The sequence below is a fragment of the Dromiciops gliroides genome, chromosome 2 (assembly GCF_019393635.1).
Source record: "Dromiciops gliroides isolate mDroGli1 chromosome 2, mDroGli1.pri, whole genome shotgun sequence".
NCBI classification, from domain to species: domain Eukaryota; kingdom Metazoa; phylum Chordata; class Mammalia; order Microbiotheria; family Microbiotheriidae; genus Dromiciops; species Dromiciops gliroides.
In genome coordinates this window covers 179,611,822-179,636,561 of record NC_057862.1, presented here as the reverse complement: position 1 = coordinate 179,636,561, position 24,740 = coordinate 179,611,822, and the positions used below count along the sequence as shown (strand labels likewise).

At 40.7% G+C, this 24,740-nt stretch overlaps 10 non-coding genes across 10 annotated transcripts; 3 read left to right on the top strand and 7 right to left on the bottom strand.

The window, feature by feature from the left end:
* Positions 1-1,435: 1,435 nt before the first annotated feature.
* On the bottom strand, positions 1,436-1,507 carry TRNAP-AGG. Its single transcript has one exon. It is a non-coding gene; the product is annotated as a tRNA-Pro (tRNA).
* Positions 1,508-1,898: 391 nt separating this feature from the next.
* On the bottom strand, positions 1,899-1,971 carry TRNAT-UGU. The gene has a single exon. It is a non-coding gene; the product is annotated as a tRNA-Thr (tRNA).
* Positions 1,972-2,969: 998 nt separating this feature from the next.
* TRNAL-AAG lies at positions 2,970-3,051 on the bottom strand. The gene has a single exon. It is a non-coding gene; the product is annotated as a tRNA-Leu (tRNA).
* Positions 3,052-4,177: 1,126 nt separating this feature from the next.
* Positions 4,178-4,249, top strand: TRNAP-UGG. The gene has a single exon. It is a non-coding gene; the product is annotated as a tRNA-Pro (tRNA).
* A 554-nt stretch (positions 4,250-4,803) lies between these two features.
* On the bottom strand, positions 4,804-4,875 carry TRNAP-AGG. Its single transcript has one exon. It is a non-coding gene; the product is annotated as a tRNA-Pro (tRNA).
* Positions 4,876-5,107: 232 nt separating this feature from the next.
* On the top strand, positions 5,108-5,189 carry TRNAL-UAG. The gene has a single exon. It is a non-coding gene; the product is annotated as a tRNA-Leu (tRNA).
* Positions 5,190-6,902: 1,713 nt separating this feature from the next.
* TRNAY-GUA lies at positions 6,903-6,992 on the bottom strand. Its single transcript is given in 2 exon segments — positions 6,903-6,938; positions 6,956-6,992. It is a non-coding gene; the product is annotated as a tRNA-Tyr (tRNA).
* A 5,043-nt stretch (positions 6,993-12,035) lies between these two features.
* TRNAL-UAG lies at positions 12,036-12,117 on the top strand. Its single transcript has one exon. It is a non-coding gene; the product is annotated as a tRNA-Leu (tRNA).
* Positions 12,118-12,947: 830 nt separating this feature from the next.
* Positions 12,948-13,037, bottom strand: TRNAY-GUA. Its single transcript is given in 2 exon segments — positions 12,948-12,983; positions 13,001-13,037. It is a non-coding gene; the product is annotated as a tRNA-Tyr (tRNA).
* A 1,430-nt stretch (positions 13,038-14,467) lies between these two features.
* TRNAY-GUA lies at positions 14,468-14,557 on the bottom strand. The gene is given in 2 exon segments: positions 14,468-14,503; positions 14,521-14,557. It is a non-coding gene; the product is annotated as a tRNA-Tyr (tRNA).
* Between the last annotated feature and the right edge of the window lie 10,183 nt (positions 14,558-24,740).

Here is a 24,740-nt window from a genome sequence, read left to right as displayed (position 1 = left end):
TGTCAACCCTTCAATGGATCTTTTGATGTGGTTACCCTTGGATGGATAGGCCCAGAAACCAGGGGCACAGAATAAAATGGCTGGACTGAGAGGTTGGAGAAATGAAAGAAGAACATGCAGTAGCTAATGCATTTCATTTCCAAAAGCATTCATCAAACACCTATTATGTGTAAGTTACTGTGGTAGATCCTGAGGACTGGATAGCAAAACAAAACAAAACAAAACAAAACCCACAAAGGACAAAACCCTTCCCCTTGGGAGCTTACACTCTGCTGTGATTATATACAATATTTGAGTACTTATATTCCAGACAATGCTACCATGTACTGCCCCATCACTTTGCAATTTCAGAGTTTGCTCTTTAAGCAATTTAAATCAGAAGCAATTTAATCCACGCACAGTGAATGCATAACAGGAACCATCCCACTATGATTTATTTAAGGTGAGTTGATACCAGTGAGAGATTTATGGGGCCTGTCCCAGAAAAATGATTTCTTAAAAAATAGATTATATGGTCCATGGAGGATCCTATCCATAAGCAGAATATATGGTAACCTATGTAGTCTGATGATCAGACCACTTAGGTGCAAATAGGTAGCAAGGTGGATAGAGTACTGGGGCTTGGAGGTGGGAAATTCTCAGATCAAATCTGGTCTCAGACACTTACTAGCTCTGGGCAGGTCACTTAATCTCTAACAGCTTCCCTTCCTCAACTCTAAAATGGGGATGATAATAGCACCTACTTTGCAGGGTTGTAAAGTAATATTTATAGAATTTACCACAGTGCCTTCCTTGTCTCCAATTCTGTCTTAACTGGAATGAAATTCCAACCATTACAGAAGTCTGGCTTCAAAAGGCCACAAATAAAACTGATACTTACTAAGTGGATCTGTTATTAACACATACGCAGACTAAAGACATGAAATGTAAACTGGATAAACTTCAAGGTGAACAGCCTGTCATTGGCAATTCCTGTCCAGAATGACAGTATGAAGACCATACATCAGAGGAGGCAATGTAATGTAGTAGTCGGGAAAAGTATTGGACGTGGAGTGAAAACTTGAATTTAAACTCTGGCTCTGATCCTTGTAACTAAGCCTCAATTTCTTCATCCTTCTTACCTAATCTAACTGTGGTTATTGTGAGAAGTATTACTTTTAAGGCTTACAAAGTACTATATGCACGACGAGCCAAGACACCTACGGAGAATGTTAAAGACCAACTTAGTTAAATACATGAATTTATCTATACTTAGTGTCATATTTAATTGGGCCTCCTGGGAGAGGAGTCTGGGACACGGAGAACATGTATATATTTGAGAACTTTGCAGGAAAATAATGCTGTGGAAACACGGAACGTAGCAGGGAAGGGGGGGGCGGAGAGAAAGCAGAGGAACTTCTATACCTGAAGGTTTTATCTTAAAGCAGTCAAAAGAGGGCTCGTCCGGGATTTGAACCCGGGACCTCTCGCACCCTAAGCGAGAATCATACCCCTAGACCAACGAGCCACATAGGACAACTTTTTTCTAACTTTATTTCAAGGACTATCCACGTCAGCGCTTGCTTCCAAAACAGGAAAATAGTTTAGTGCCGCCTGCTGGCTGGAACTCGGATTGTTTACGATCTAACAATGCAGCTATTTCTTGGTTGCTTTTTCCCAGTGCCGGGAAGGCCCCCTTTTCCTAATGAGTCATGCACACAGCCTGTGGCGAGGATGCTCCAAATATAGGTTGGTGACTTCATGCCTTACAAGTAAATCCTGATATACTCTCATCCCGAGCGGTCCGTAGACAGAAATGGAACAAAGTAGCGTTCGTTGTCTTCTGCGCTCCGCCTCTCCTCCCCTTCTCCGAGATTTCCAAAGAGAAACCAGGTTTTCTAATTTAAAAAGCATTTCTGAGGCCCCAGCGAGATTTGAACTCGCGACCCCTGGTTTACAAGACCAGTGCTCTAACCCCTGAGCTATGGAGCCTCCACGTGTGGCTCGCTGTCTCTTTTTCTCTTTGTAGGCAAAAGAAATTCTGTTAGCAATCAGCAAATTTTATGAAGATTAAAAAATAATCCATGTTAAATTCTTACCTTTGGGGCTGAAATCTACAATCTAACTAATTACTTCCACTTTAAACAAAAGGCACTGTTAGACTTTTGGAAGTCCTGTGGAGAGACAATTTCTGTTTGAACGTTCACCCCTGGCCCTACTGCCTTGTACCCCCAAAATAGTAAGAGATTTGCCCTGGGAAATGGATAGAAAATAAATTTCAGTCATTCTGCTACAATATTTCCCCTCCGAGAGAGCTTTTTGGGAAGGGAACTGAGTCTGGAAATTGGGCATTATTTTGTGCTCCTATTTTTATTGGGTGCACCCTCCTTTCCGCTCCTTCCGATATCCCTCCAGATACTTGGCGGGGACTAATAATACAACAATGAGAAGCGACAGTCTAGAACTGACAAGGGGGAGGGTACCGTAGGGAGCGGAATATGGGTTTACCTATAATAACGAGAGGTTAAAGTAGATGACTGTAGAAACTGGTTCTAAGACTGTCAGGAGACCGGTTCCTGGGTTGTTTAATCTTTTGCAGTTTCTCTGTCTTAATTTAGGTAGTAGTTATTGGATTGTAAGATGCTTTAAAAGCGTCGTTTCATGTTCTTATCCATACCCAGTCCGTTGCACAAAATATGTGCTTAAGAAATATTTGCAAAAAAAACAAAAACAAAAAAGAAAAAAAGAAAAAGAAGTAGAAAATAAATATTTGCTAAATTTGAATCTGAGTATTGGTACATAGGCTTAGGAAATAGTTCGTGTTAATGTGCCGGACTCTTTCCTTCTTTTTTCTTTTGGCCTTCAAGATTACTATCGACGATTTTTCTTTTTACCGGCTCTCCTGGAGAAATAACATTTTGCACAATGCCCAAAAGTCACATAAATCAACAAATGTACGTTTTTGACTTGGTAGAAACGGGCCAAAAATTTGGCAGCGGTGGGATTCGAACCCACGCCCCCGAAGAGACTGGAGCCTTAATCCAGCGCCTTAGACCGCTCGGCCACGCTACCGGATGGTAGCAGCGGCTGGCGTACTTTTCATGGAAGGTACACTGAGCTCTTTTTTTTCTTCTAGTAAGATGTTCTCTGATAGCCGTTGATACAACTGTGATAAGAGAGCTAAAACCCTGCGGAGTTCACGTCTCCAGTTAGCTTATGTTTGAAACAAGCTCTTTTTAACCATTTTTGTTGGCAGTCTTGTGAAGCCTATGGACCCCGTCTCAGAGTGATGTGCTTATATAATTGGAGGACATGCTAAATTTAAATGAGGTTAGTGAAAATAAAGTGTTTATGTATGTGCATGTATGTACGTAATACATACATACACATGCAGACATACATCATGCATGCATGCATCTCATCCAAGTTTACGGACCACTGAAATCTATCTACAAACCCTGCTGTGGCTCCAGGTTAAGAACTAGTTTAAAGTGTCTGTGTTAACAATGGACTGTGATTACTTTCCTAAAATCGGCGAGTCTGCGGTTCCGGGTTGGGGCTGCTGGAGCAATGCCAAGGGAGGGAGTAATAAGATTGTACCAGCAGGTGGCGGAAAAAGCCCGTAGACCAAGCAAGGGATTGGGCTGATGTGGCATCTTAAAAAAAAAAAAAAGAGACTGAGGGTGCTCAGCAGTGAGCCCTGACTTCCCCAGACACAGAAGAGACCACTATAAATGGTAGTCTTCTAGAAGCCCTGGACAGTGCAGCTATTTTCTTGGAGAAATAAGTTCCGCTCAAACTCCTTAGATCCAGTAAGAATAACCTTTTAGCCTCTTTGGAGAAAACCCGGTCCCTCTCCGTTCCTCCCCGCTCTGCCCTGTCTCTTTTCTTCTTCCCTTTTTTACTCCCCTCCCCACCACACCCCTCGCCCCCGGCTTCCTGTTCTTTCCAATCCTTCTCCTCCTTTCCGTAGGAATGTGACCAGAAACCAAAAGACTTTCCTTCCCCGAGTGTATGCGAAAGAAGAGGCTCAGAAAGGAGAAAATGGCGCTTGAAAAGGGCAAGGAAAATCCAGGAATGGGAACAAATGCTTATATAAGAAACTCTGGGGCAGGAAGTAAACTTCAATACAGGAAAGCCGCCAATCGACTGCTCTCGAGAACACTGAAGGAAATTTGGCAACTATTTTTTTCTAGGTGGCTCGTTGGTCTAGGGGTATGATTCTCGCTTTGGGTGCGAGAGGTCCCGGGTTCAAATCCCGGACGAGCCCTTTTTGGGTTTTGGTGCTTTTCCCCCTCCAGGAGAATTGAATCTTGAATGCAGCAACAATAACAACAAAACAGGTCTCCTGACATTTGCTCTCGTCCCGTAACTGGGAGCACCAAGGCACGGACAAGTAAGTGAGAGCTCTCTGACTTCCCATTCTCTTTCCCAAGTCCTGGAAAGGACTTTCCCTAGGCAAACAATTCCATGTATCCCTCTATTTAACCTACACCTCTCCCTGCCCCCGAATTTGGATTGCACCCTAGAACCTGGAAACATGGCCCTTTTCCTACAAGGATTATTAGGTACCAAAGACAGTCCTAGCTAAAGCCCCTAGTTTAAGTATTTGTGTCTTCGGGGACGTGGGAGAATGATAGGGAAGATAGGGTGAAAAGTATTTCTGAGAACCAGTTTGCTTGTACACCTGTATGCTCTATACAAACTCAGCTGTCTAACTGCGAATTGTCAGCGAACTCTCAGTCAGTATGTTACTTTCTTTCTTTTTTTTTTTTTTTAGTCAGTTCCTTTCTACCCGGCATCTGGGTCCCGAGTCAACAAAACGGGCTCGTCCGGGATTTGAACCCGGGACCTCTCGCACCCTAAGCGAGAATCATACCCCTAGACCAACGAGCCGACGGAGAGCTCCTTTTTTCTGTCTCTTACTCTAGCATAATTACTTGCAATAGCAAATTTGTTTCTTTTTGAAATTGTTCTAAGTGTTCAAGGAAATACAAAAGTGTCTTTGAATGGGGACTGACTGTTGGTTCCATCTGAAAAATAAAACTCCTCAATTTCTAGGCCTTCAGATGGGGGGGGGGGAAAAATCTTACTGAAGAAATGAGGTACGAGAACACTTAACACGTGTGGTAGTGTGGCCGAGCGGTCTAAGGCGCTGGATTTAGGCTCCAGTCTCTTCGGAGGCGTGGGTTCGAATCCCACCGCTGCCAAGGAAGGTTTTTATTAATGAGTCAACTGTGGTTAATAAAGTCATACCATCTTCCTGTTTTTAGGAGTAACCTGAGCTGTCCCCAAATAGGTAACCTGTTGCCCAATAAAACAGGTTAGAGTCAACGATAATAAGAGTTTCTAAAAAGGAAAAATGTTCACGTTTTACACAACTGACTTCCAAAAATAAACAAAAAAAGTACATCATTAGTGAGTTATGTCAAAATAGTTCTGATGGATATAAAACTAAGTTTTTTAAAGCTACAATTCGCATCACCATTTGCTTGGGCCAACTGTCCATCTGATGAAATGGAGATACCACCAGATTTAACTTGAGATGACCTTTGACCTAATCAAACTCTCCAGAGAAAGATCATTTTTGAAACTGGAAAAGATGAATAATGAACTATAGACAATAGTCCTACAAGAGAAGCTGCAGCAATTGAAAACCCATTCTGCTGGAATCACTCTTTTTTTATTTTTGGGCAGGCCATAAGCTCTCAGGTAACTGTTGCTTTGACCAGGAAGGACCAGAGACTGAGCACCTGCTCAGTCCCTAAGTGAGTACATTCCTACTACCACTTTCCACATCTTTCTAATGAATTGATAATCACACCAGCATTATCTTTGCTCTTGTGAAGGGCATGACAATCTACTGACCAATAACTTCTCTATGAATTCCTGTGATTCTGACCTGTAGGCTTCTGTAGGGCAAGTCCCTTTCCCTGACTAACACTTGTTATTCTCTCCTAGATATATCCATGTCAGCTCCATCCATCTAGTGTCACTTCCTATACCATTCTTCCTTACCCTTTCATTGTGCTGCCTGGAATACTTGCTCCTTTGTCAAGTTTGCCCTTCCTATTAGGCCTATGCCAGCCACTGCAAATTACTTCCTAAAACTTTTGTGTTTAATTTTATGAGCAACCTGTTGTTTCTTCACACACAGTATGAGAAGATAAATTCTTTTTGTTATAAGGGGTAGCTAAGTAAGGTAAGTGAATATGAAAATGTAGGTTGTGTAAAATAAAATTAAGAAAAAAAGAGACAAAAAGGTTATAAGTTCCTTGAGGGCAGCGAATGTCTGGAATGTAGATAGCACTTAATAAATGTCTGTTGAAGTTGGTAAATGGAAAGTGTGTTAAAACTGGAACAATAGGACCCGAGTTCAAATTCTGTTTCTTCCACTTTCTTGCTGTGTCACTTTGGACAAGTCACCTAACTTTCTTGGTCCCAGTTTCCTCATCTGTAAAGTGATCGGATGTTTCTTGATGACATCTAAGATCCCTTCCAACGCTACATGTTTGAAACTGGGTTGTTCCTATGAGGAAGGAAAGCAGCAAGAATTATATGAAGAAAGGGAAGGAGGAAGGGTTAAAGGTAAAGGGTGTTTGCAGAAAATAATTTTGGTTAGAATATAGTAGTTTGGAGTCCCACAATGAACTAATAAGAATTGACTAAATTCCTAGGTGCCAGGGGTCTGTCTGTGTTAAGCGCTGGATTTCCAAAGACACAAAGCAAAATGACTCCTGCCTTCAATCCCTAACCCTGGTCAGTTATCTTGAAAAATGTGTGGTCACAAAAAAGACTCTGCATGTCTCATTGAAAATCCAAATCCAGTACCAGAAAAACAAACAAAACTTAAACGAATGTATTCAATTGCTATTAAGTTTGTGGCAAATGCAAAAAAAACAAAAACAAAAAAACCACCCTCCTCCTTCGAGCCGGAATCGAACCAGCGACCTAAGGATTCCTACAGTTGCATACACTACAGTCCTCCGCTCTACCAACTGAGCTATCGAAGGGGTTACACTAGAGGCCTCTAGCACAGAATTTTCTGTGTACCGTTGCAGTCAAATTATGTCTCTGGTATTGTATGAATCTGTGTTGATCCTAAGCCTCTGTGTAAATTTCAGGCCAATGACAGCAGGAGAGCAATGCTGCCAGATATCAAAAAGTTCTTCAGGGACTCTACAGATTTCCAAAACTCGGAGACCACTTCCATCTTGAAAATAGGAGATCTTGGGCAAGTCGTTTAACACTTTTGAGCCTCAGCTTATCTGCAAAATGAGGGGGTTAGACCTCTAAGGTCCCATCCAAGTATAAATAGCTCCATGATGCTATGATCTCGGACTTTTCTAAATTCTCTCAGGTCTTCAAATCCTATGGCCCTAGGAATCTCCCACAGCTAGCTAGTTACTAAGGTGCCACTACCAATCCTGAAATAGGACTTTTCGACTCCTGGAGCCAAAGGAAAATAATGCCAGGAGAAAGTTAGCAGGACTCTGCAGGCAGCCTTGTGTTCCTCTCTAGCTTGAAGAGAGGAAAACGGAAGGGTTCAATTCCATATTGTTAAATTCTCACAAAGAAGTTTGTATTTGATCATAGAGGCAGTAGTGAGCCACTAGAGTTTTTTGAGCAAGCAATCGATGTAGTCTAGGACCAGTGTTTTAAAAGCAATATCATCATTTGGCATGGAGACCAATTAGAAGTTTGCTATTAGGACAGTCCAGGGCAAAGGTGATGAGGACCTAAACTAGGATAATGGCCTCATTAGGAGAGAAGAGGACCAACTGGAAAGATGGAGAGGTAGAATCTACAAGACTTAGCAATTGATTGTATATGAGGGAGGATGAAAGAAGGAGAGGGAAGGGTTGAGGATGACTTCAAAGTCGTGAATTTGAGTGACTGGAAGGGCCATGGTTCTCTACAGAGCCAGGGAAATTGGAAAGAAGAGTAGGTTTTGAGAGGAAGAGAATGACTTCTGTTTTGGACACAGAGGACCATGTTGGAAGGCTCAGTCAATGAGAATAGTAAGCAAGAAAACGTTTCTAGAAAGTGGAATTAGTGTGCCAAATTCCATGCCTTGATTAGACAAAGGCCCATAAGCTGTAAGTAGAAAAAGAAAATACATGGGAAACTCCAGTGTTGAGAAGAGCTGTCAGACTCACAACCCATAAGGTAGTTAATTGTTGGAATATATTAAACTTTATTCCTTTTATTTTTAAATTATGAGTAAAAACCTTAGAGTTAAGCCTTGCTTGTGTCATTAACCCTGCCATATAATACTTATGTGATTAGAGTCCAGTGAAATTCTCATGAAGAGAGAGGCTAGAGTTGCCTTAAGATGGTTCAGACACAAATTTTAAGACAAAATGGATAAGTCCACCTAGACCAAGTCTTTAGACTAATAACATAAAAGTGTTAGAAATGGGGGAGAGAGACTACCAGTTCTCTGAGAATCACAGGCTTACTGGTATCTCCCAAAACACCCTCTGATATAGACATAATTCATTAACTACTGTAGTGAGCATGGAACTACCCAGGGCCTGGTCCTCACTGTTCAATGGCAGGCTAGTAGCTAGCAGACCTCCTTAGTGAGATATATTGTAAAAGATAGGCCTTTTCAGGGAGAAGTTCGGGGTCATTAAAAGCACTAAAAAAGAAGTTCCCAAAACCAATCCTGGCAGCTCTTCAATTCTGGAGTCAGCTCACCATTGGATGTACAGTGTATTTCCAAGATATATGAATGATAGATCAGTTCTCTGTGTGCTCTATCTTATAGTCTGGACAATTCTTCAAGCATTTGGTTCATCCATTGTAGATAGTGAGGTCAAACTATTTTGAAGGATTATAAATCAGCACATTGCTATGTATCTACAAACAGGAGTGCCTGAAAGACCACCACCAATCTTTCTTCTATTTGGACTTAGTGTTGAAAATTCTCCATGTTACTAGGAAGTATATTTAGCAAGCATAAATATCCATATCTTATGCCTTTCACCTTATTCATTATAATCAGGTCAGAGGACCTTCTTTCTTTGTTGTATCTATCTTTCAAAGAATTAGGGATAATTTGGACATATTGTTGAGGTAGAGCCTAGAAGGCAAGTGGAGGTCTCTACTGAATGAAATTCATTTTTATAGTCACCAAACACAGTGACATTTTGTATTTTTTAAACCTTTCCATCTACTTGACCTCATAGCTGTGGTTTGCTCTACAATATTGTTTGAAAGAGTCTTACAGTTCCCTACTCAAATCTTCATCAAGGATGCCTTCAGTGTCTGGGAAAAGAGACATATAGGTTGGTAGTTATTTATATTCCATCTGTTGCCTTTTGTGGGGCTGTGTGTGTGTGTGTGTGTGTGTGTGTGTGTGTGTGTGTGAATAATAATTACTGGCTGCTAGGTGGCATAGATAGAAGCTGTGAGTTTGAATCCTGCCTTAGGCACTTACTGTGGGACCACAGTTTCCTCATCTGTGATGTGAGGTTAGTAATAACACTCACCTCCCAAAAGCATGGTGAGGCTCTAATGAGGTACTTATATAAAAATGCTTTGCAAAATTTAAAATGCCATTTAAATGCTAAGTATTTTTATGAATAGGACCTAAGCCTTTGATGTCCCATTTCAAATACCTTGAGAATTCATTTCTCAATGCCCTCAAAATTTTGTCACCTCAAAAAGAACTGCAGAGTATAGATGCTGAATGAACCATACTATTTCTTTTGTTTTTGGTGCTGTTGTTTTTTTCTATTTTGAGGTTTTTCATCATTGCTCTGATTTTTTTTCTCTTATAACATGACTAATGCAGAAATAGGATGAATGTTATTATGTGTATATATGTATATATATGTGTATGTATGTATATATATGTATTGTGTATATATGTGTGTGTGTGTGTGTATATATATATATATATATACACATATATACACACCTATATCAGATTACCTGCTGTCAGGGGAGGAGGGAGGGAGAAAAATCTGAAATTGTAAAGCTTGTATAAACAAAAGTTGAGAACTATTTTTACATGTAATGGAAAAAAATAAAATACTTTATTAATTAAAAAAAAATTTTGTCACCTCCAACATAAAACTCCCCTGTGTTTGACTGATCTAATCTAGTCACTCTTCCTACCTCTGTTTCTTTATTTTCTTCAGTGATTTTTTTTTTTAAGTAAAGGAAGGAAAACGATAAATGTTGGAGAAGATTTGGGAAAATTGGAACGCTAATGCATTAATGAATTGATGCTGAGTGAAATGAGCAGAACCAAGAGAACATTGGACACAGTATCAATAACACTGTATGATGATGAACTGTGATAGACTTAGCTCTTCACAGCAATACAATATCAATATCAGAAGAATAAAAGGCCCTTTTTAACTAAAGTTATTATTGACCCCTGTGAAAAAGTTAAATTCACTAGATTATACGATGAATGCTTTAACCCACAGCAATTCCCTCCCCCTCCCTCTATCCCCTACTTCCGCAAGGAAACAGATGGATTTTCATTAAGGAAAATCTTCTTACTTAGATCTCTTGGGGGCACCTTCCAATTCTGATGTTCTGTGATTGGGGAAGAAAATGACATATACAGCCCGATTCAGGGTCTAACCCTACCCATTCATTTATTATATAGGCAAGAAACCTATTATACTTCTCCCATTACCATGGTTTCAAAACTATCTTGCCCTGAACCATCCTCCCAAACACTTCCTCTCTATCTTGGGGTCTCAGAATGGCACTGTGGGGCCCAGTGCATGAAGAATCTGAGGAACTGGGTTTGAGCCCTGTTCTGCTCACTATCCATGAAGTGTGAGAAACCTTGGTTTTCTCATCTGTAAAATAATGTGGGGATTAGACAAGATGCTCTCTATGCCCGTTATAACTCTACATTTAAGTAGGTGATGTCGCAACATGTTCTTTAGTAATAACTGACATTTCAACAACTGTAATTCTGGTCCCCAGCCTCTTTCCTACTGCTGTGGTACGAGTAGAAAATAGAACTAATCTAATGAAAACAACTGGGACTTCAGTCTAGAACAGGAATCCATCATGCCTACGTCTTCCCCTTATGATTCTCAGAAGTCAGTAACTAGAGAAACGAAGTTCTTCATCAGGCCTTTGGACAGGTTCCAATCTTGAGGGGAGATTTTTTTTTTTCCTTCCTGGTCCAGAAATCCCTCTCGAAAGGGTGAGGCTTTTCCCAGTCAATCAACCAATGAATGAACAAACATTGAATCAATCACGACTCTCAAAGAGCTTACATTTTAATGAAGAGACATCTTGTGTATAGAAAACTAAATACAGCATGGATATAAATACACGCAAATATATACAATAAAATAAAATTAAAAGAAGTTAGGAAAAGAAGTACTATCAATGGGGAGGGAAGAAGATCAGGAAAGCCTTCCCGGTACTTGAGCTGCATCTTAAAGGGGGGGGGGGGGGCGGGAATGGAGATTGTATTACAGGCATGTGGGACCACCAGTGCAAAAGACTGGGTGACGAGAGTTGGGAGAGTCGTGAAAGAGGAACAGAGAAAAGGCTAATTTATTTGTATCTCAGGGATAGTAATGGCCAATTAGGCTGGAAAAATAGTTTGGGGTCAGATTGTGAAGGCTTTTTACAGAGAAGTTCATATTTTATCATTAAGCATGTGTTCCTCCCTTATTGTTCAGCTCCGTACCCACTCCAAGGTCTTCTAGATTCCCAAACACAAATCCGGATAAAGAGAAGACCTTGTTCGGTGCCAGGATATCGCTCCCAGACTCCTCCTTCCCCACTCCCTTTGGAGAGTGTCCGTGTGCCTTCGTTCCCGGCAGTTCCTTGATGTCGAATTCAGCGAGAGGGAGAATAGAATCTTTGTCCGGGGCCCGCGTCTCCGGAAAGTCCTGAATTAGGAAATGGCAGGTGATCACGTCATGTGAGATGAAAGCGAGCTTTAAATGAAGAATCGGAGAAATGCCTTGTCTTTCTTTCCCTTTACAAAACAGAATCTTGAAGAAAACTCTCAATGACCTCAATCAAGGTGATAAAGAGAGATGCCCAAAAGCACTAACGTCGGTAGCGTGGCCGAGCGGTCTAAGGCGCTGGATTTAGGCTCCAGTCTCTTCGGAGGCGTGGGTTCGAATCCCACTGCTGCCACAACTGTTAGTTTTTAGGGGGGAAGAAAATTTGAAAATTTCTGTACAATTTCTGTATAACCGTACGAACACATATGAAAACGTGAGTGAAGGAATACGGGAAATTTAGTGGTGTTCGTTCGTTAAATTTGTCGTCCTCATCTTCCAAATGTGTAAGAAGCCTCATGTTTTTAGCCCCAAGACCAGTGGAGGATCAATTAGTAACAAACATAAACACCTACTATGTGTCAGATAACTGCTAAACTGAGGCTATAAAGAAAAATAAAGGGCATTCCCTGGTCTCAAGGAGACAATATGCAAACAACTATGTCCAAATAAGATACATACGGGAAAAATTGGAGATAACCGATAGAGGAAGGACACTAGAATTCAGGGAGATAAGGAAAGTTTTCCTTCAGAATATTTTAACTTGTACTTGAAGGAAATCAGGTAATGCAGCAGGCAGAGATGAGGAGGAAAAGCATTCCAGGCATGGGATTCAGTCATTGAAAATGTCAGAGCTGAGAGGTAGAGTGTCTTGTTCCTGGAACAGCCAGGAGGCCAGTGGTCATTGGATTTCAAAGTACAATGAGGTCATGGGACAGAGTTGGGGGGGGGGGGAGGATGTAAGGTGCAAGAGTCCCGAAAAATGGGGGAGGGTAGGATATGAAGGGCTTTGAACTCCAAAAAGATTCTATATTTGACCTTGTAAGCAATAGAGAGCCACTGGAATTTTTTGAATAGGGGAGTTGAGATAGCCCTGTGGTTCAGGTTAAACTCAGGTTCTTTTGAATCCAAGGCCGGTGCTTTATCCACTTCACCACCTAGCTGCCTCCAAAAGACTCCCACGCCTCCTTCGAGCCGGAATCGAACCAGCGACCTAAGGATTCCTACAGTTGTAGACGCTACAGTCCTCCGCTCTACCAGCTGAGCTATCGAAGGGCGTATAGAGATTACTCTCTAAAATCTCATTTTAATGAGTTGATCACATCAACCAATTCGATTTGAATGCCGTTTAATGGACCAAATATTCATATGTGATGAATAAAAAAATTACAAGAGACAAAATCCTTGGTAAATTATAATCAGTTTTATCAATCATGACCAGTAAGAGACTGACAAAAATGGCTCCTTAACTTCTCATAGTTCAAAGATGCAGAGTGGCTACTTCTTTAGATTTTTATGCCTTTTGGACAAGAGATGGTCCATTATGTATATGTGTATATATGTGTTTGTGTGTATATATTGCTACTGGACCTAGATGACTTTGGTGACCTTGCACAAGCCCTCCCTCACTTAAAAATCCAATCCCTTGCAAGAAATGACATCACCCCAATGTCATGGTCCTCTTCAAGAACGAAAGACAAACAACAATGCTTGAGCTAACTTTGATCTTCCCTACTGATGAGATTTGGACTTTTCTCTTTTACGTGCGTTTGTGTGTCTGTGGGTGGCAATGAGAGTTAAGTGACTTGCCCAGGGTCATACAGCGAATTGTGTCAATTGTCTGAGACCGAATTTGAACTCAGGTCCTTTTGAGATATTTTATTTTTTCCGTTACATGTAAAGATAGTTCTCAACTTTTGTTTATACATGCTTTACAATTTCAGATTTTTCTCCCTCCCTCCCTCCCCTCCCTCCCCCCTCCCCTAGACAGCAGGTAATCTGATATAGGTTATATCTATATATATCTATACATATATATATAGATATATATACACACACATATATATACACATAATAACATTAATCCTATTTCTGCATTAATCCTGTTACAAGAGAAAGAATCAGAGCAGTGATGCAAAACCTCAAAATAGAAAAAAAAAACCAACAGCACCCAAAACAAAAGAAATAATATGGTTCAATCAGCATCTATACTCCACAGTTCTTTCTTTCTTTTTTTTCTTGGATTTGGAGATCCTCTTCTATCATGAGTTCCCTGGAACTCTTCTGTACCATTGCATTGGTGAGAAGAATATAGTCCATCACAGTAGGTCAACACTCAATGTTGATGATACTGTGTACAATGTTCTTCTGGTTCTGCTCATCTCACTCATCATCAGCTCACGTAAGACCCTCCAGGTTTCTCTGAACTCTTCCTGCTCATCATTTCTTACAGCACAATAGTATTCCATTGTATTCATATACCACAACTTGTCCAGCCATTCCCCAATTGATGGGCACCCCCTCAACTTCCAATTCCTTGCTACCACGTAAAGAGCAGCTATAAATATTTTTGTACATGTGGGTCCCTTTCCCCCTTCCATGATTTCTTTGGGCAAAAGACCTAAAAGTACTCAGGTCCTTTTGAATCCAAGGCCGGTGCATTATCCACTTCACCACCTAAGCTGCCTCCAAAAAAATTCTACGCCTCCTTCGAGCCGGAATCGAACCAGCGACCTAAGGATTCCTACAGTTGTATACACTACAGTCCTCCGCTCTACCAGCTGAGCTATCGAAGGGCGCGTAGAACTTCTTCTCTAAGATCTCATTTTAATGAGTTGATCACATCAACCAATTAGATTTGAACGTTGTTTAATGGACCATCTCTTGTCCAAAAGGCATAAAAATCTAAAGAAGTAGCCACTCTGTGTCTTTGAACTATGAGAAATTAAGGAGCCATTTTTGTTAGTCTCTTACTGGTCATGATTGATAAAATTGATTATAATTTACCAAGGATTTTGTCTCGTAATTTTTTTATTCATCACATATGAATACTTAGGATATAAAGGCTACCTACCTTTCTTCCCAGTACAGCTCAACTTCTAGCCAGGGCTACAGAAAGTCTGACTCAGCTGTATCTCTTCAACATTGACAAATATAGTACATATTAGGTGTTCAATAAATGTTCTTTGGTTGAATAGATAAATTGTAACCACTAGAGGTCATAAGAGGTTTGACCTTGTGGTCTGATGAGAAGATTTTAAACCCTCGAGTTCATTATGATTCTTCCTTGGAAGTGTCATTAACAAAATATATAAATGGCTTCTGATTTTGCCCCCAGTGAGAGAGTGAAGGCTGTCTAACAATGGGCTGGAAGATTGGGATCTCAGGCATTTCCTAGGAAAGGTCACTTTATCCTGTGTGATTCCCAGAACTACCCTGTGCCCTTGATGTGGGGGGTGGGTTTAATTAATCAAATTGATCGTGAGGCATCCCAAAGAATTACAAGACTTAGTGACTCAGTTTCCCAAGTTTTATTGAAAGACTGATGACCACGGGGAAAGCACCAGGGAGGTATCTCCAACAAGGGAAGAAGAATAATTATATTTATAGTAAGAAAAAGTAGGTTATCTTCTCATGATCTTAATCTCCTCCTTAAGGAGGTACATGGGAGATCTTATCCTAATTTGCACTTCCTGGGGTTCTAAAACAACCCCTGAGGCAGGTACCTTTTTCCTTGGAGGTGTGTTTTTGGGGTTTACATGTCATAAGGTGAACCTAAGGACACATTTGACCTTCTCTGTGCATGTTCCTAAAGACATGCTTAAATTTGTCAGAGCCAGAGGGTCTCTGTGTTTTTGGTATCTAGGAATATTAATGACTATTAATGGCTAATGGTCCCTAGTTACTGTCTCTGTTGATGGTGTTGGTTGATAGGGACAAACCCTCTTGGTTGCTGTTAAGAACACAAACCTTAGTTTCTCTGTTAAGTCTTTTAGGTACTATTGATAAGGACTCAAGCCTCAGTTTATCTGTTAACCCTTTTTTAGCCTCCTCCATCACCCTCATGCTGCAAACAAATGGACACTGGGAAATGCAAAGGACAGAGTCAATCACAGATGTTTTTGAGCAATAAAATTGGATCAGTCAACTAAAATTAATAGAATCAAAGAGCACTCTTAGAAATGGAAGGCGGCCACACTTAACCAAAGGAAGGCTGGGGAATGGTTCTAGTTCCTTTATGTCTGTTTCTTTCTCTGCACTCCTGCTAGCTAAGTGTGATGTGGGATGGAATTAGGGTCAAATTGATCATGAGTTGTCCCAAAAGAATTACAAGACTCAGTGACTCAGTTTCCCAAGTTTTATTGCAAAACTGTGAGTAAACACAGGGAGAGAACCAGAAAAGTGGAATGGTATCTCTCAAATAGGGAAAGGAAAGACAGTTATATTTATAGTATAGATAAATTGATTATCAGTCTTATTATAATAATCTCCACTTTAAGGAGGTACAGGGGAGGGTTTAACCTAATTTGGAGTTCCTGGAGTCCTAAACCAACCCCTGAGGTGGGTACCTTTTTCTGTGGAGGTGTGTTTTGGGGGTTTACATGTCATAAGGTAAATCTGGGGACAAATTTGGCCTTTTCTGTGCATATAACTTTTTGATTCCCATGTTTTCAAAATATCTTCATTTATCAGTTTGAATTTCTATACCCTGTCAGTATATCATTGCTATTATTAAAGTCTTTATGATCTGCCTCTTTATGTTCTTGTTTTGAATACTGATTTATGTGGTAGTGATGTGGGTGGAATTTGGGGTCAAATTGATTGTGAGTCATCCCAAAAGAATTACAAGACTCAGAGACTCAGTTTCTTAAGTTTGATTGTGATACAGTGAGCGATCACAGGGAGAGAACCAGAATAATGGATAGGTATCTCTCAAATAGTGAAAGAAAAGACAGTTATGTTTATAGTATAGACAAATTGATTTATCAGTCTCATTATAATAATCTCCACCTTGGGGAGGTACAGAGGAGGGCTTATCCTAATTTGGAGTTCCTGGGGTCCCAAGCCACCCCCCCCAGGTGGGTACCTTTTTCAGTAAAGGTGTTTGGGGGGTTTACAAGTCATAAAGTTAATCTGGGGACAAATTAGGCCTTTTCTGTGCATGTCTCTTTCTGATTCCCATGACTAGTTTCAAAACGTATTCATTTTTCATTTATTTCTCTTTAGTCTTGTCAGGTCTCTGCGGCCTAGCTCCCTCTGTTCCCATTATGGGTACTTATTTATGTGGGTACAAGGACCTAGCATCCTGACTTATGTTATCCATTAACTGGGGTCTGACTCCCTTTTAGAGCTAATATCTGAATTAGAGCTTGGGTCTTGGGTTTTTCTATTAAGCCCATTTTTGCCTCCTGTACTGATGTCCTACATCAGTAGGGGTTAATAGAAAAACCCAAGACCCAAGCTCTAATTCATATATTAGCTCTAAAAGGGAGTCAGACCCCAGTTAATGGATAACTTATACTAGGTTCTTGTACTCACAGAAATCAGTGTCCATAACGGGAACAGAGAGAAGCCATGATGACCTTAGACTAAAATGACAAGGCCATAGAAATTCTAAAGAAAAATGATTTTATTTTGAAACTAACCATGGGAATCAGAAAGAGACATGCACAGAAAAGGCCAAATTTGTCCCCAGATTTACCTTTTGCTGTGTAAACTCGAAAACACACCTCCACTGAAAAAGGTACCCACCTCTGGGGTTGGCTTAGGACCCCAGGAACTCCAAATTAGGATAAACCCTTCCCTGAAACACCCCTCCCTCGGTGGAGAATATTATAATGAGAAGGACAGGCCCTCCCCTTGCACCTCCCCAAAGTGGAGATTATTATAATGAGACTGATAATCAATTTATCCATGCTATAAATATAACTGTCTTTTCTTGCACTATTCGAGAGATACCTTTGCAATATTCTGGTTCTGTCCCTGTGGTAACCCACAGTATTGCAATAAAACTTGGGAAATGGAGTCACTGAGTCTTGTAATTCTTTTGGGACGACTCACAATCAATTTGACCCCAAAATTCCATCCCACATCAGACATATAAATGAAGACTCAAGTCTTAAGTTATCCATTAACTGGGGTCTGAATCCCTTTCTAAGCTCAGATCTAAGTTAGAACTTGGGTCTTAGGTTTTTCTATTAACCCCTTTTTTGCCTCCTACATCAAGTGAAAACCCACAACAAATAATAATAACAAGATAAACACAATCATAATAACAACAACAAACCACAGTATTATACCTTTCGGCTTGTCCCTTTAGCTTTTACTCATGCAGTCTCCTCTAAGGGCACAAGTTTGAAGACAGGCAGCATTACTAAAGTTGTTGCATGTAGGGAGTGGAGAGGAAAGCCTGATCATGACCCTTCTCTCTGTTTTTTCCTCCCTTTAGTCAGCCAAAAAACATTTATTAAGTACCTATTATGTGCCAGACACTAGATTTTTAAATTCTTGCTATAGCAGAAAACTCAGTCCTCCAGTTCTGATCTCACATTAGCTTCCTCTCTTTTAGAACTAGGAAAAAATACAACTCAACTCCCAGGGCCTTTAGTGACTTATCTCCTTGCAAAGTATCCAGTCCAAGCTTTGCCCAAAAGACTGTTAGAATGAGTGGGTGAAATGTACTCTATAAGAAAATTTATTAGAGGTTGACTAGTCTATGGGGAAGTCTTCCTTGTGCAGATATGCGATAATCCCTTTCAGGAGACCTCATGGAACTTTAGGGAGCTAGTTCTAGCCTCAAGTAACTGAGAGGTTTGCATCATTGATTACAAAAAGAAAAATCTAATTGGCTGCAAGAGCAGGAAGAACTGAGGACTCCAGAATTGCAGAGATGGGAACTGAGTGGGCTTTGAAAAGGATTAGCCAACCCATATGTCTGTTCTCTTCCTTTTGTAGCTTAGGGGTGTATGATATGATTATGGATTTGAGTCAGATTAAACTCTGAGGATGGGGTCTAGAAGGTACCCAGTCCTGCCCCAATATAGTTAGTTTAGAAGTTTATTGCTTGTCAAATTCTCACTTTCTCCTTTAAGTTTTATTGCCAATTAATAGTATTTTTACTTCTGCTCAGTCTCCCCACTTGTCAGCTACATATTAGTTTTGTCTGCAATCCATCATGTGTCAGAACCCCAGTCAGTGGGTCAGGGAGTTTGCCCACTAATTCAATACTCGGGACTCAAGAAGAAAGGACAGGGCTGCGCACAGGATGCAGCAATTAAGTTGAGACCAGATGTTAAGTGACATGTCTCTTTTTCTCAGAGCAGAATCCCCTTGGCCCTGGGGTCCCAACAATGGATTATTCTTTTCTTCCCAACATAACCGAAGATAAATTTTAACCCTGTCATCCTTCTAGAATTAACAGGACTACAGAACAATGCTGAAGCACCTGAGTGACTCTTCCTGTTATTCAGGTTGAATATCTTTAGAGACAGGGGCCTGGAGAGCAGAGTCAGTGGGAACTGTGAGATCTGAAACATCTGACTGTCACTCCCCTGTTTCCTCTTCCTTTGGTTTGACCTTGTTCCCCCTCCCCTTTTCCTCCTTGTTCCTGGGACACCTATGCATGTCTCCATACATTGATCACTAGCTGAACACGCACCCTGGGTGAGACAGGATTGGATGTTAGATTGTGAGCTGGACCTAGTGTGCGTGGGGATTTCCCCTCTGACCAACATTCCTATAAAAGGTCAAGGCATGTATTAGCTGGCTCGGCTCAGGCATTGAGCTTGCCCATTCCTATGGAAATGTAATAAATCTGTCTCTGCTTGACTTGGTGGTCTCCTCGAGTTATTTGGGTAAACTGAGGCAGTTTGCTCCATATGGGGGGAAAGAATACTACTTTAACCTGCAATCTCAGAGTCGGATCAATAACAACAATACCAATATTTAGAGAGAACTTATTATGCACTAGGCACTGTGGTAAGTGCTTTACCAATGGAAATAGAATCATCTGTAGAAAGATAGTCATCTGAATCCTGCAGAAAGACCATAGGGAAGGAAGTCTCATGAGGACTATATGAAGGGAGAAAATTACTTTCAGTAAATAAGAGTTGTGAGTTGCATCTTTGTCACATGTGTTCACTATACATGTACCCCACCACATTTCTAACGTGTTTGTGTCCACTTTTCCCATAGATCCTGTGTGTATTTGTGGAAGGGTGAATCCCAGATTTCTGAGGGGGAATGGTTTTGTAGCTACTGTTCTTGTTATACCTTCTTACTAAATACCTTTGCTAAAAACTAATTGAGGCCCAGATTGTCTCTGGAACTTTAGGATTATCCTGATAACCCTGAGATGAGTAGTAGCAGCCACCTTTTGGGAACCCACCCTACCAATTCAAATGCAGATGAAGAAGTAGCTTCAAGAAGATGCTAAGAGAACCTTAAGAGTCACGCTGATTTTGTATAACAAAAGGAATTGTGGGAATACTATTGGAGCCAAACCTCAAAGAGATCAAAGACTTATATTAACTGATCCTGAGTGAAATGAGCTAAACCAGAATAACAATTTATAAAATAACTACAACATTATAAAGAAAAAGATGCATGCTACCTACTAGCTGAGAGAGATGTTGAATTCAAAATGAAGAAAAGACATGTAGACAATGTGGGAATTTGTTTTGTTTAATGACATATTTTCTTCCCTTTTTCTTTAATATAAGGAAAAGAGTGGAAAAGAGAGACCAGGGAGGAGAAGCCAAAAGAAAAGAAAAGAAAAGAAAAAGGAAGAAAAGGAAAAGAGGGTCTTTGAAGCATTTTTTAAAAATTCACAGTAGAGAACAAAATGAAGGTCAGAAAGAATCAAAAATAAGCAGGACAACTTTGAAATTTACATTTTGAATATATTCAAAAAGGAAAGCAAACTGTATGTATTATGCATTTTGTCATGGGGTGCAGAGCACCCCAGAAGTTCTCTGGGGCACACCAAAGAATCTTCTCTTTGAGAAACTAAACCAGAGGACAGATAACGCCTAGAGAGATAAACTGAACCAAATCGGACTGAGCTAGTTTGGGATTCCTACCCTTCATTCTGGTCTCCCTTACCCTGGGGAGATAAATTTGGGTGTGGCTTCGGCCTTGTCGTTCAGAAGAGGGATCTGTAGCCACCCCTCACCCAATTCCTTTAGTCACTACCAGTGGGGGATGGTCCTCCACTCCTCACCCAATTCCCCCAGCTACCACCAATGGGGGATGGTCCTCTCACACTAAAGGAACTTTTCACGGGCAGATGGTCCACCTCCATCAGTCCTCTATAAAAGTACCTTCCAGTCTCCTGTTCAAGGAGATTTGGTACCTCTGAGCCATGTGCTTTATGCCAAATCTCCCCATGAAAAGTCTAAGGATTTCTTTCATGGTTTCCCTCCCCCCACCCTTCCCTTCCCTTGGCCCTAAATAAACTATCACCTTATTCTAACTACTTTTGTGTGCAAGAGGGTGTAATTCTTTAAAGAGGAATTCCCAAGAACCGCAACTCCCACCAACCCGTACCCCATTTCCCCCCATATCAATTTCATGTACAACACTTTTCTATTCTATTATGTATATCTAAAAGGACCATTTTATTTGGTATTTGTTAAATTACAGATTAAAAAACAACAACATTCTCACAAGAAAGGAGGAAGAACACTGGATTCAGGAGTCCTGTACTTTAGTCCTGGTCCTACCACTAACTCACTGAATGACCATGAGTAGGTCCTGTTTTCTCCCTGAACCTCACTTCCACAAATCAAGGGGATGTTCTACCAGATATCTTCCAGCTTTGACATTCAATGTTCCATGAAATTGTTATGGGCCCCTGAGTACCTCAGAAGTTTTCTGGGGTACATCAAAGAAACTTCTCCTTGAGAAACTAAACCAAAGTGATGTAGGAGGCAAAAAGAAAAAGGAGTTAACAGAAAAACCTAAGACCCAAGCTCTAATTCAGATATTAGCTCTAAAAGGGATTCAGATCCCTGTTAATGGATAACTTACAAGTTGAAATGCTAGGTTCTCTTACCCACAGAAATCAGTACCCATAACGGGACCATAAAGGGTCAGGTCAAATAACAATAAAGGAAATGATAGCCTATAGAAACTGAAACCAAAAATAAAAGAACAATGATTATGTTTCGAAACTAGCCATGGGAACCAGAAAGATACATGTGCAGAAAAGACCAAATTTGTCCCCAGATTCACCTTATGACATGTAAACCCCCAAAACACACCTCTACTGAAAAAGGTACCCACCTCTGAGGTTGGCTTAGGACCCCAGGAACTCCAAATTAGGATAAGCCCTCCTCTGTATCTCCCTAAGGTGGAGAATATTATAATGAGGACAAGCACTCCCCTGTACCTCCCTAAAGTAGAGATTATTATAATGAGACTGATAATCAATTTATCCATACTATAAATATAACTGTCTTTCCTTTCATTATTTGAGAGATACCTTTCCATTTTTCTGGTTCTCTCCCTGTGACCACTCACAGCATTGCAATAAAACTTGGTAAACTGAGTCACTGAGTCTTGTAATTCTTTTGGGATGACTCATGATCAATTTGACCCCAAATTTCTTGCCCACATCAAAAGGACAGACACACCTAAAGAGATAAGTGGCACTGATCTAGACTGAGTTATCTCCAGGACCACCACCATTCATTTCAGTCTCCCCTACCCCTCAAGGAGATGATTAGGTGTGGCTGCTGCCTTTTTGGCATGGGGAGGACAGAGATGACTTGAGAGATCCAGAGCCCTCTCCTCACCCAACTTCCCCCAGCCACCACCAGTGGGGGATGATCCTCCCCCAGTAAGGGAACTTTCCACAGTCAGATGATCACCTCATGGGACCACCATTCATCCTCTGTAAAAGTATCTGCCTGTCTCCTGCTCCAGGAGAAAGGTATCTCAGAGAGCCATGCCTCTGTCCCATGAGAAGTCCAAGGATTTCTCTTGGTTTCCTTTCCTTAGCACCTAAATAAACTATTATTTTATTCTGATTGGATTTGTGTGCAAGAGGGTGTAATTCTTTAAAGAGGAATTCCTAAGAACTCTTACCCCAAACCCCCATCAATTTCCCCCAACACATAATGGTTATGATAAGAAAAAGATTGTAATACATGCCTATTCAAATGAGTTTGTGATCACATTGATTTCTAGCCTTTCTCCCACAATGCAGAATATAGCCAATCCATGCTTGCCCATTCTGGGAGGTTCTTGTCCATGTCCTCCCAGAAGTTCTGAACAGGGCCTCTACCTAGAATTCTGGAGGCTTTCTTGCTTCCAGTTCCTTTCAACTTCAATTCATCTTTCACTTTGCCACTTGACTAATATTTCTAGCATTCTTCTAATCATATCATTCCTCCACTTAAATAAAGTCAATGGCTACCAATAGCCTACAAAATCTACTTCCAACCTTGCTTCCTAGTATTATCTCATACTACTTCCCATATTACTAGTCCAGCAGTTCTCAAACTGTGGTCCAAAGAAGTCTGGGTATACATGACTCTTTTTTTTCCCTGTGGTTTCTCAAGGTCAAAATTATTTTCAAAATGACATTAAGACTACTTGCCTAATAAAATACTTCTCTCTTTTCTGCATGAGGTTAGATATTTTCCAAAACAACATATAACAAGAGATTGACTGAAGAAGTAGAAATGAGAATTCAGCTGCCTCTATTAAGTCAGATATTGAGGGTATTTTTTAAAATATGAAAAATAATGCTTCACATTGTTTTGAAAATACTTATTTTCAATTAAATGTCAATTATATTAACATATTATTGCTTTTGTTATGTTTAATGAATTGATAAATATTCTAAAAATTTAGCAATCTTAATTTTAATGTGGTAAATATTGATAGATATAATGCATATAAACAAAAGCTCTTCCTGTTTCTCAATAATTTTTAAGGTCAACTAATATTAATAAGTATAAAGGGGTCCTGAGGCTAAAAAGTTTGAGAATGGTTGCTGTTTTAAACTTTTGTCAGTGCCCATTTCTTTTTTTTTTTTTGAGGTGACAAAGGCTTTATTTTCTTCTTATGAGAAGGAGGCACCCTAGTGTGCAGCTAGTGGGTGCCCAAAAAGGGGGCTCGAAGGCCCTGTTTTATACACTAGTCCCTAACTCGAATGGACCTTCCCCTTTTTCATCACTGGTCGGGGTTACAATCTACATGCAAAAACTAGCTAATCTGAACGCAGTATTCCCACCCCTCTTCCTTGTATGGGCATAACTCAGGAGTGGACCCTATACTTCCTTATATGGACAGAACTCTGGAGAGGACCTAATTGAGACCAGGGCTCCTTGAACCATGTGACCTTGCTAACCTGAGGGGGAGGAGGGGATCTGAGACCTTTGTCCTAAAAACAGGTCAGAGGAGTACGACTGACTGTTATATCCACATTGAGAGGAGACAATTACACATTTCTCACAATCCTTCCTCTTTATTTTTGACTATCTGGCTCCTCTCATTCTGTTTATTGAATATTTCCTCTGCCTTTTGGTCTAAATCTGTGAATCCTATGCTATCTAGGCAGATTAGAGCATCAGATGACCCTTTTTGCCCCTCTGGGCTGTGTTTCTTTCTTGATTTAGACTTAGATTTGGAGAAATGCTCAGATGCCATGGTAAAGGGGGTGACCAGCCACACCAACCCGCAAGTCCCAGCCCAGTTAGGGAGTAAGGTTGTTCTTCCACCACAATACTGCCATAGGTTGGCTTGGGGGAGGATCAGGGATGAAAAATCTACCAAGTTGTTCTCGGTTACTTCCCATGTTTGGACACAACTCATATTACCCAAGACCAGAAAACCTCTCACCCATCTGAGAGACAGGCGTGATGATTTCCTGGTGTCATGGGGCGCAGAGCACCCCAGAATTTCTCTGGGGCACACCGAGGAATCTTCTCCTTGAGAAACTAAACCAGAGGACAGATAACGCCTAGAGAG